The 12574-nt window shown below is 32.0% G+C and overlaps 1 protein-coding gene across 1 annotated transcript in view; it reads left to right on the plus strand.

Annotated features, from left to right (window-relative positions):
* LOC116771567 (protein tweety-like) overlaps nucleotides 1-12574 on the plus strand; it is a 39180-nt gene that overhangs the window by 953 nt on the left and 25653 nt on the right. The window lies entirely within an intron of this gene.

Below are 12574 nucleotides of genomic sequence, written 5' to 3' on the forward strand. Positions count from 1 at the left end.
TTATGAACTAACACATTGTAATGGTTTTATGATATAGTGTAGGTATTCAATAGTTTTCTTAAAATACTTTGCTGCATACCTACTAAATGCATGGTTAACGGTCTTGCTTGGAGATCTGATCTTGTATATTGGGGCCTTATTAAAGTTCAAAGTCACTAAAGTTCTCACTTAAAATTGAGTAAAATATATTCATGAATTAAATATTGGTATTTTTTTCTAAACTAATAATTTTACAAGATAAGAGTAGTATCAGGTTTTTTATGAAACCCTTATATTCTTCATATTAAGAGCGTCCTCATATGGCAAATATAATCGTGAGCCATGTGATAAGCACACTAGCATTTGATTGTATAGTTGTTCCGGGTTTGCTACTGTAACATTTACCACAAAGCGCAGGAATAATGTAACTTATTTTCATAATGACTTTGAAGATTATTATAAATTGCTATAGTAGAAGAACCACATTTGGTTTTTTTTTTTTTAATTATAATGAGAGTTATGCACTTGATGTATAATAATTCAAATATTTGCTCAAATAAAATTTATTTCAAACAAAAACTGCCAATGAAAATGTTTTAACATTACACTATCTTAATTTAAAAATCTATGCAATATTTATACAGGCTAAAGCAGAAATGACATACCATTAAATTAAATATTCATTTTGTGAAAATTGAGATGTAGCCTCTCGAAAAAGCTGACTGTTGCGGAAAAAGTTATGCGAAAATCGTGAATTGAAATCATTTTAAATCAAACTAGAAATACGTCGAAATATAAAACCAGATGCTGTTGACCTTTGGCTTCCATTGAATCATACCGAAGATAGATTATTATATAATATCAAATGATGTACACGAACTCGTCGAAGTTGCTTAATGTGAGGTTTGGTCCCCTATTTGGCGAACGCTAACTATATCTAGGTCATAAATCACCGGCATGGGGTATCGGCTATTATTGGATACATCCAGCTGTGAAATGTTTGTCTTATTAGTTTTATTCTGTTAACTCGTAGCGAGGATCCTCTGCGCAGTTCATTGATTCATACTAACTATATATTTAAGAATAAAAATAATGTCTTAAAAATAGATCATGCGTAACATTAAGTATAGGTACGGAAATTATTATTAAAAGTTTAAATCATAAGGGTTTTAAAATGTTTATTTGACATAAAAATATAATAATCTCCTAATGAAACGCGTTTTATTTAAATCGTACTCGTGTTGCAGGACAGATGGAAAGTGGGCCGACAAATAAGGTTAAACTTAGATTTGGGTTCTGCGTTTGAATGAATCTCTCTTAAAATTCAGTTCTTTAAGTAGCCACAATTGTAACTCGATAATTGGCTTTGGGTAGTGTTAAAATATCTTAATACCTTTTGTTAATAACTTGCGCGAATTTAAATATAAATTACAAAGTCGTCAGATCAAAGTCGGAAATAAAAAGACTGAGAATTATAATTGGATAAAAACAAATATTCGTTTTGAGAAATCATTACATCGTTTTGTTTAGTTCAGACACGACCGTGGACCTTTATTTCGTGTTATGTTGCTGGGGTTGGAATCCAATCAACTCCCCTCTATAAGTGAGCTTTCTCAATTCGTTTCGACGACTCACTTGACGAGGTTCATGGGCTTGTACGGCACGTAAATATATCGAGAGTCAAATTAGACGTGTTAATATCATTCTATCTGTCCGCGTGTTTCCCGCATACAAAAAATAAATGACAGGACGGTTATAAAATAAAAATGCAGTTTCTTTTAGAAACGTCTCAAAATATATAATTAGTTGCGGTTCGTGGAGGAACTTGGAAAGTTATGTCGTTATTTTTACTCAATATCTCGACAGATATTACTTTCATGTATCAGAAGTTAAGAATCCTAGATGAAGTTATCTTTAACAATTCATATTATATTTTTAACAATCAATTATCCATCATTATACTTGCCTGACCACATACCTATAATTTCGTACGGATACAAAGGCCGATGCTAATTTTCAGCCGGACACAGCTGTTCGTCGCCAATCATGTATAGTATCGGATTTAATACGGACGCCAGGTTTTATGATTCATGATTGTATATTGAAAGTAAATAGATATCTTCCGTTTTTAAATTAATATATGTAAGAAAGTGTAGGTAATTATTAGTTGAAGATTTGCAGGTTGAGAATGCGAACGTTGTATTCATGATTTTTCAGTATAATATAATATATATGTGTGCGTGTACTTATAATGTGTGATAGTGTTAATAAAGCTCTCCGATCAATCACATTTGTTCACATTTGTCGGCAGGTGTTCATATAGGTCAAGATCCGTAGACAACAACACGGTTCTCTATTGACACGACACTCGTACAGAATAGATATAATATGTAACCGAACATATATCAAAAAGATTTAAAACGATCTCTATATAATTTATAAAAAATTCGAATTACGACATTATTTTTATAAACAAACTCGTTCACACGCAAAGTCGTTATAAATGAAATAAGTTCAGAACCAATGAACGAAAATACATATCCACTACATATATGTATTAACAAAATCTTTCTCATACATTGGATAATTATTTCTAATATAGAAACATAATTTTATCAGAGATAATTATTCTACAATTCGGGGGCACAATTTTTTTTAGCCTTGTCAAAACGTCATTTCATGCACTTCAGTCTTGATGGTATAGACTATAGACAATTTTAGCTAACTAAACTTATATATTCCGACCTGATGAGTCGCCTACAAACTAGATCGGTCTCGTTACTTGTACATTATTATTTATCTCCGGATTGTTCGAGTTTGTTTCGAGCTTTCACGTATTATATTAATGTCATAATTTCAAATGACTAAGTTCGCGGTTGTTCGTTCAGGTATAAACTAGCACAATAAATTGTTTCAATAGTTATTTTATTTTTTCTATTTCATAATGATATCCTCTCTTGGAAGCCGTTAGAGTCGTTGTTGTCAAACACTGAAAGATACTAATATTTCCATTTAAAATTTTCAGCCGTTTTCCTTCATGGGGTTATGCTTAATGTAATTCTTAACAAACAGTCCATTTCTGTATATTGCTTTTCTATTCATATTTTTTCTAATAATGTTAGTAGGTTTTAATGTTATTTACGTTTCCTTTTCTCCGGAAGAAATCTCTTTGTGATGTGATTTTCATGAATTTTTGCCTTAAATTGCACAGGACACATTAACCGATGAGTTATAATTCCAATAAAATTGTTACTAAATTCATAGTAATTAATAGTTAGTCATAATAGGAACTACGTACAATAATCGTATTGTATGTGTATCAACACTAGTACAATAAGTAATTTATTTAATAATTTTTTACATTGCATTTCCGTTATCAGTAAATGTGGGCGGTGTCCGGTTGATAAGACTTAAGGGCCACTAGTGAGTTGTTAACTCGGCTGGTTACCTACAAAAAATGCTTTTGTTAAATTCTGAAGTCTGGTATAGATTTATTTTTTAAAATAATTTCCTAGTTAATCCTAAATCATTTTATGTTAAATGTTATATCTCGAACATTTGCCATGTCATAACCAATTTGTCTTTTATTATTGTATACTTTATATCTACGGAACACACGTATGTAATATGTTATTTTTTATTATTGACAACACGAAAGATTCTTAACGATTTAATATCTGTTATAATTCACTATTAGTTATTTTCAGAAAAATTTTATTGCACACTACGTAACATTATTTAGTGTTTACTACAACAAAGGCAAATGTTAGTATTTGTTAGTAATAATTACGTTAAAGTAATCAAGGGGCCGCCGCCCGCCGTCAAGTCTGTATACAGGGTGTTAAATGGCGGTTGAAAATAAAAAAATATATAAACATTGACACAGATAAAGACGAATGCAAGAAATATGTTATGCAATAATTAAATCATTTATATATGTATTAGAAATTTAATAAACGATTTCGTCTATTTTACTTAATATTAATATGTTATGTAATAATAATAATAATATACACATATATAAATAGAATGAATTCCGTAAAAATGAGTATTTGAATGAACGGCGTTGAAATATTCATGAATATTCATAGAAATAATTCTGTTCGAGCCGTAAAAGCTGACAGGAAGCGAAGTACAAGGGAATCGTAGACAATACTTAAAGCTTAAATTATCCGCCGGACGGAGAGTGCGTCGTATCGGCTCCGTGTACGTGGATGTCCAAATACGTGGATCATAGACATATAGGAAGTGGAGAACATCCTTACTGGGAGTGGAAGGCGTGGGTTATATTTGGTATGGAAAATTATAAACATCCCGTGTTTAGGATTCTTATTATTCGTCCATTTGTTACTTGATGCTGTAGCATATAATTTATAATTGATATGGATTTGTTTTTCATTGGTAATGAGTTCCGAAACATGTTTAACCGCTAACTCGAGTTTACGTCAATCAATTAAATTGTACATTATCCTATATTATGAGGTCATTTTGAATAAGACACATCAATGGAAGCTTCCGTTGATTCATATTTTATGTTACAAATATTGTATATTTATAAGATTTTTCATTATCATCAATTAAAAATGAATAACCTTATACATACTAATGTCAATTGTAGCATATCTTTGCTCTAGAATCCTTTAATAACTAATTCCTACTTATTATAATACTAATATTAGATTAAACTTACAATGATTTTAATGAACTAGGCTTCTTTGTAAATTGGTTGTCAAGTTATTTTTTTTTTGTCATCGAGTCGCGGCCGACAATGGTTCCGCTGTGAACGGATTTGCTTCAACGAACAATTTAAGTTAATTGACTCGTGTCTTCGCGGCTTTGCCATGATTCATTCGCTCTGGTATTATTTTCATTCTAGATTGGATCTCTTTAAGACTTACTACAGTAAGCTTAGTTCTTAATTGAAATCTTAATTAGTTATCGTCTTGATCCTATTTACTGGTTTTTTATTCAAATTTATATAATGGTCTGTTTTGTCTGCGGTGGGATTGCTTTATTTCATGCCTTTTAGTTATTTTAATCACCATTCGATTTCAATTTTGAACACAGTTAAATCGCAATCTGTCGCAACAGATGATAGACGTCTTTTTTTTAAATTTTTTATTTTTACGAAACTTGTTTTTTCTATGTCGAAGATTTTTACTTTTCAGCTCAACGAAGCGTTTAAGTCTTTTGTGTCTTTTAGATTGGAAATCACAAAAGATACAATAAATCAATTTCAAAGAAATAATAGCTGTTTGTTGGAGGCGCCATTGGAGCCTTTGTGTAAATTCGATTTCAAATTTAATAGCTTTTAATTTAATATAGTTGTTAATTCAAGTACCTTGTATTTAAAAAAAAGTGGCTATTTCAAGGAGTTGACGCTTAACTAAACATATATATCTTATTATTAATGAGAGAAAATATATGCATTTCTAAAGTAACAGACAGTAAGAAAGTATTGTTGGGATTTATTATGTTATGAATTGGGATATTACATTTAAAATAGGTGACGAACGTGGCGGGCGTAATAAATTTATTGACCTCATAATGTATACCTATAAACGTTTGATCCTCATATACCTCGATCTCATGAATCCAATGTCCAAGATGTGTCTGCGTCATTCATAATCTGAAAAACTTCAATAAAATATTTTCTATTGTGTTATATATACATAAATAACACGCTAATCTGTAACACGAATGTGTCACCAATACAAAACAATGTTGTGATGAATCACTAGTTCCTCTATAACATGTATGTAGTGTGTACCCGTAACTATGATGTTTGGAACGATCGATATCTTTATGTGAACTATGTAGTATGTTTGTCCTTTTGTTTTTTATTTTTCCGAACTAATTTACCGATGTTTACATAATTATAATGGATAAATCTTACAGTATTTTTAATTTAGCTTTATGAGATCAGGCTTATAAATCGACTTTATTTATTTAAATATGTGTTTATTGGAATAAAGAAAATTTGAAAGCAGAACCTGAAATTATGGGTATAAATTATAGGCCCCAACAGCTCTTTAGACATAACGGTGGGAGGGAATTGTAGGTCTGCCTCAAATGTGATATAAGTAATTCAGAGCATGTACCGTAATGTTGCGTTTTATTCTTAATACGAGTTTGTTTACTTCAAACTGGGTCCCGCAAAGTTTATGTTTGATAAGCGTGCCGTTGCATGAGTTGAGATTCTGTTTGTCCGTTGTAGCGACTCGTTCATATTATATAAACTATGTTATGGCTGACGTAAAAAGTATATGTTAATGTTTGTGTCTCTTGTTATATTATAATATATATTAATGCGCTTTGTTCACCACTTAGAAAAGACCATATAGTGTTATAAGATAATATTGTTTAATCTTGATTGTACAGAATATAATTTTCTAAAGAGAAAGGGAGGTACATAAGTACATTTTACATCGAAAAGTTTCTTAAATTGTAGAAGTGAATCTACATTCGTTCTAAACAAGAAATCTTCTGGGAAGAAATAAGTAAATGAAACTAAGTTTTTCGGATAAATTAAGTACGCGTTTTTTATTATTTTGTTTCTACATTTTCCCGGCGTTTCGTTTACTTTTCAGCAATCGTGCTCTCGTTTGCCCATGACCGCGTTGTATCTTAAGTCTTTATAATACATATCTAACAATATGGTTTTACCAATAATTTGAAGTCAGCCATTACAATAATTTTGTTAATTGTAACTGCTGCGGTTTGTCGTATACGTACGTGTAATGTATGTTACGTGTAAAATACACGAGATTAAAATCTTTCAAATCTAAATCCTTAAAGCGTCTCGGAGTACAATGTTTAAGCGGAAACTATCTGAAACTATCTCTAGAACTTCTCCTGTGTAATTTGATCCGTGCTCCGTAACGCAGTCAGCAACTCCAGTAAAACGTCTCAGACGTTGAATTTTCCTATTAAAGTCTTATACTAAACTTCCATACAGTTTTAAGCGAGGTTGGCGTTTCTTAATGACCTAAGAAATATAAAACGATTTTTACATCAGCTGAATTATATAGTATTTTATTTATATAAGATTCGTTTTTATGAAAAACCTTTTTATTATAGCCAACCAACCAAGCCTAGGTTCGTAAACATGTCATATTTCTAATTCTACGCTCCAACGATGAAAATAAATGATACAATTTAATTAAACGAACAGTAGTTTATTGAGATATATACTGAAGATGAATTTTAAAATCATTTTCCATAACTTTTAACATTGTTGCGAAAACGATCGCGAAATTTTACAGCGTCCAAACGCTTAAAGGCGGATCTTACTCAGACATCTCACAGGAGGGAGTGTGAAGGAGGTCTGTCTTGTTTCATTTTAGTTATAACGTATATACCATCATCCATCATAAAACTCAGCATCCTTAACTTTGAGCTGTTATTGATCACTCTCCGCGTGTTACGTAATAGCTGTAATAAGTCGTACCCGCAGGAGAGCGGCATCAAAGCTGAGCAAACATGCACCAATATTGAGTGTTCCAATGCTTCTAGACGCCTGAATACTTCATACTATGTATATACGAACTAACATTGATTAGAATAAAAATTTACTTTATTCGATTTTATAAAGAAAAACGCGTTACGGTTAGTAATACTAAGTCAATATACTAAGTCAAATCTATTAACTATATTTAATATTTTTTCTTCTCTAGCTCAAACGCAGCCTTAACCTGTCGCCTGGAACGCTTGACATGATTGTATTTAAAAGTTTTCGTAATCTCTGATAGTTTCCGACCGCCAGCTTGGTTACTTAGTGGTTAATCGTTTGTGAAATAATGCTTTCGGTAATTGAGCATATTTTTCGATTACAGTAGAGGCTTTGTACTAACTATTCATCTGGAATGTAGCATATTTACTATCGGGATAACATATAAGAATATGAAATTTAATCTCTTCAAGATCCGTTCTGGGAATGTCAAAATTATACTAGAGAAGCCGTTGGTAAGGCCTGTACAATAAAAGGAATAATGTATTCAGTCTTAACATTTTATAACAATAGTCCATTGAAATTTTATATGGTATCACTAATTGTAGTGTTGTTATATCAACGTCCCGTTCGTTAATAGTACAATCATCTTCTATAAAACATTTCAATTTATAAATTGAATTTGATTGTCACACATAATAAATCTTGTTTAATTTGCGTAGCTTATGATGTCGAGCTTCAAGTGTCACCTGATCAATGATCATTTAAAAAACCTATTAGGTATTTTATTTATTCGATTTCTTTCATAAGTACTTTTGTTTTTAATATTTCTTCCGACCAACTAGCAAATCAATTGTAATAAGAAGTATAAATGAAAATTTATGTTCATAAATATATGCTGACAGTTTTATTGTTTGTGCCAGTAACATGAGATAAGATGTCAAGCTGTTTTACAAGTAAAATGGACGCTGATTGTGATCTGGCTCTCGTATGCTTAAATCATATCTTGCTGGGCAAAACTTTGTACAAACGAGTTGTGTGGAATATAACGTTTGTGAACGTCAGATAAGAGCAGGGCAAAGCCGAAGGCGGCAGCGAGACAAGTATAACTTATCTAGATAAAAATCAATAGCTTTAAGTATTATTACATATACTTTAATAAAGCTAAGTCTTTGATGAAAGATTCTATTATTATCGCAGATTGAAGCAGAGCCTTAAAATCTGATGTATTAGAGTTGACAGATCACGTTACAGCGGAGTCCGCAATCAGCATCCCCGGATATGTGCTGTCGGTATTGTTTCCGTTTCAATTCATTAGTCCAATACCGGAGAGCATGGATATGTGATGCATTATTATCTGTGACGCACAGCTGATTGCAGGCTCATTTTATACACCAGTAAAAATTTTATACATAAATACCGTAGACATGTGTTTTACTTAAAGTATGTTGCAAAGGTCTGTTTTTTTATTTGATTTTTTAAAAACACATATTTTTCTTGCAAGTTGTATTTGAGTGTACTCTTTTTGCTAAGATCGTTTTTTGCACGTGGTTAGCCGGTGAATGGAGCACGTGGTAGGGGCGCGGTCGCTCGATACAGCGGAGGCTGCGCGTTGAACAAGACCCAGGAAAGTTCAGTCCACCAATCATCTCTGACCTCCGCTACCCCTAAAACGATCACTGGTTCTATAAAAATGTGGAACGATTTAATAACAGACAGAGCTCTTTGTTGTGTGGACACTACATCTCGTTCCAGTTACGCAAGAACTATTTAGCTACTACTGGTAGTATTGGACATGTTTTTAGTTCTGGTCTTGGTCTGTTTGAATAATATGAAAATAGATGCAATTCAAAGCTGTTATAGTTGGAAATAATCCAATATTGACATGCGTTGATCTTAGATGTAGGTTAACTTATATGGTAGGATTACTTTTTTATTGTAACTCAATCTATTGGTTCAAAATACGCAAATTCTTAAAACGTGAATTGTCTGCGATACTGCCAGCTATCCGTCCCCATAAAGATACATTTCCGTTTCATATTCTTAAATATTTTATCAACTAAGTAAACAGTTCTGTTGAATTAGGACATCGCAAAATTCAAGACTCCATTCCGTATTTACATTTCGACCCCAACTTTGATACTAGAGACGAAATACCCAAATTTTACAAAAACATGTTGTGTTATGAGACTTATGAAAATAAGCGTTTTTTTTAGTCATCTATTGTCTGCCAGGTCATTTGGTTTGTGATCTTTAATCCAAGGTCTACGACCTGATAAAAAAATGTTTTGATTTCTTAATCGATTAAAATTTATGATTACTTTATAATAAGTATTTATAATTCTCGATATATTTCTAATATATAGCCGTAAAGGTTTAAAAAAATATAGTGATATTAGATAATTTACTTGTTTCGTGGGAACATTGTTCATTATTGAAAGCCTAAATTACAAAACCATTATCGACATTGCAATCGTACAAAACACTCGTCACCTATAAACCAGACAAGTACGGCACGTTGCAGAAATAATATGACGTCGTGAATTGAACTTTAAATGTACGATATTAAGTGTTATATCGCTGCGGCGAGAATGTATTACGCCACCCTGAACTTAGTATCATATTTTTTTGTTATTTCATCTCAATTGAAAAGAAGCCTTATGTTATGGACAGTAATGTTGTTTTCTGTTTACTTCTCTTTGTAAGTTTCTGCCAGTCGTGCTGCTAACTCACATGTTCCTTTATTTCTCAAGGGTCGTCACCAAACAGACCTCGATCTATCGCCCGTTCGTTTATAATGTTCTTATCATGGTCACCCCTGAACGGTTTCACGTTCATCTGACAATAGTTTATGACTTTCCATACTGAACCTTTCCTACAAGGATTTTTTGTATGGCCTTTTTTATAATTCCGTCCGTAGTTCCGCTCGTTTAAATTTTTGTTATTTCAGGTCGGATTATGTCTCTTATGTTTCAAAGTTAACACGATGACGTCACGTTTATGTCGCCTCTCATGTGTACACACTATACATAAATATATATATATAATCACACTCGCAAACATACGCCTTTATGTTACTATTAAGATAATAAAACTAGGTATACTGTTACTTTAAAGCTATCTTGTCGCTGTTTGTTATTTTAAATTGGATTTTCTTCCTGCCGAGGCAGTAGCCCACTTACAAAGTACAAGCTAATAAGTTTATTGAATTGGACAAGCTGAACAACGATGCTGGAAAACACACTAGTGTCGTCGCTTAACCTTAACGTATGACATGATATTTAATGTACTGTGAAACCTTCTTTCATATAGGCAAATCCTTTGATAGCTTTTTAATCTGTTAAAATATATTTTATTATATATGGCCGATTCTGAGAAATCTGTGTAAGGTGCCCAAAAACAGGATATTTATATTATATTTTTGTTTAAAATATGTCATGATGTCGATAAAAGCGTACAAACTTAATTTGTTTCGTATTTTATTATTTTTATCTATAACTGTAATCGTAAGGATTAATCTTCGGGCTATAAAACTAAGTTGCTTTTTTATACTTTTTATAGCTGTTGTGAATCAATAGTTTGTTTTAAAAATTATTTACAACTATCAAAAAATCTCTGCACCATTGATGGGAAAGAATGTATACGAAATAAATGGCAATGAGAAAACATTCACAATCGAAGTGTCAATCAGAGATTACGTAACGCAAGCTTTAACACTATCGTTACGTTATCATTGACACAGATAATTGTTTACTGAGGACGCTGACCGCGCTGTTAGCTGAGATTCTTTGAACACGGCTCGCGAATATCGTCTCTGCTATAATGCAATATGGATTATAATTGCCTGTATTATATTCGTTATTCTCCATCACTGATAACTCGTGGAAGTGAATGTATTTTTCAAGCATAGATTCGTCCTTCCACCCCGAAAAAATCCGTACTATGAGTGATTGTTCGTAGCGTTATTGCAGTAAGTTTCATTTTGGTAGTTCATTGACTTATGACCTGGATGTTTGAGGAATTCTGAAGCCGATTTCACGGTCTCTGTCAGATCTCTGTCGCGCCAGTCGTGTCGCGGAAGTGGCGAGGATTGATGAGGTTTTTAGTGTTACTGAAGACAAAACAATGTAACTGTCTTAGAAACCAAAGAATACTATACAGTCAATTGTGTTACTTGTATGCTTTTAAACGCTGGTTCGTCTTTTATATAGAAGTTTTAAAAGCTATAATTAACACATAAGAATAGTAATAGTGAAACACAACACCCAAATATTACCTTTAGGTTAAGTTAGGAGAAATTACTATGGCGGCTCGTTTAATATATATGTGAAAATTTCATTACATTATATATTTCTTTCAAAGTTGTGTTAAAAATAAATATCACTTATAAAACTAAATTTCAAACCGCCCAGCTATGTATAACAAGAAAATAAATACCTTGTATTTAAGTTAAAATTATTAAATATTTCAATTAATCTGATGGCTCGAGAAACGGGAGCAAGAAAACGCAGACTATCGCAGTTTTAATACATTTGCGCTTACACAAAATTTTATATATACAAGTTTATATAGTATGTAGGAATCTATTCTGTGGTTGAGTGACGTAAGCCGTGACGTCATTAAATTGATTGATCTCTCCTCCGTCTGTTACAAAATCCTACTGCATTATTATTAATGGCCTCTATAACTCTCAAGTTAATATTTAAAGAGGGTTTTTTCGACTCATCCTCACGAAGATTAATTTAAATGCTTAGTAGATATGTTTTTCGTGTTATATGAATTGTAGTACTTACTAATAGTGCCATAACCACGAATAGTATCGAAAAATAAACTGACAGGTACGTGTATTTCGTTCATAATATTTATAAATGTAAAAATATGGCAGTACTAACATATTTATAACAATGGAAAACGTAAAACTGTCCGTTTTATGTTTGGCAATGGTAGTTCATGGTAAGGTAGTTTTTACATTCTTTTTCCAGTCATCCATACCAGCTGTATTACTAGTATGGCATTGGTAAAACCACAAAGGCTCTGTAATCGATATTAGGACTACACTTATGGTGTCGCTTGCAAACACTTTATAACATTACTTATATTCGAAATGAATAATCATAAAATCTAACTAGTACTGTACTCATTTAA

The sequence above is a fragment of the Danaus plexippus genome, chromosome 8, assembly GCF_018135715.1.
Source record: "Danaus plexippus chromosome 8, MEX_DaPlex, whole genome shotgun sequence".
Lineage (NCBI taxonomy): Eukaryota > Metazoa > Arthropoda > Insecta > Lepidoptera > Nymphalidae > Danaus > Danaus plexippus.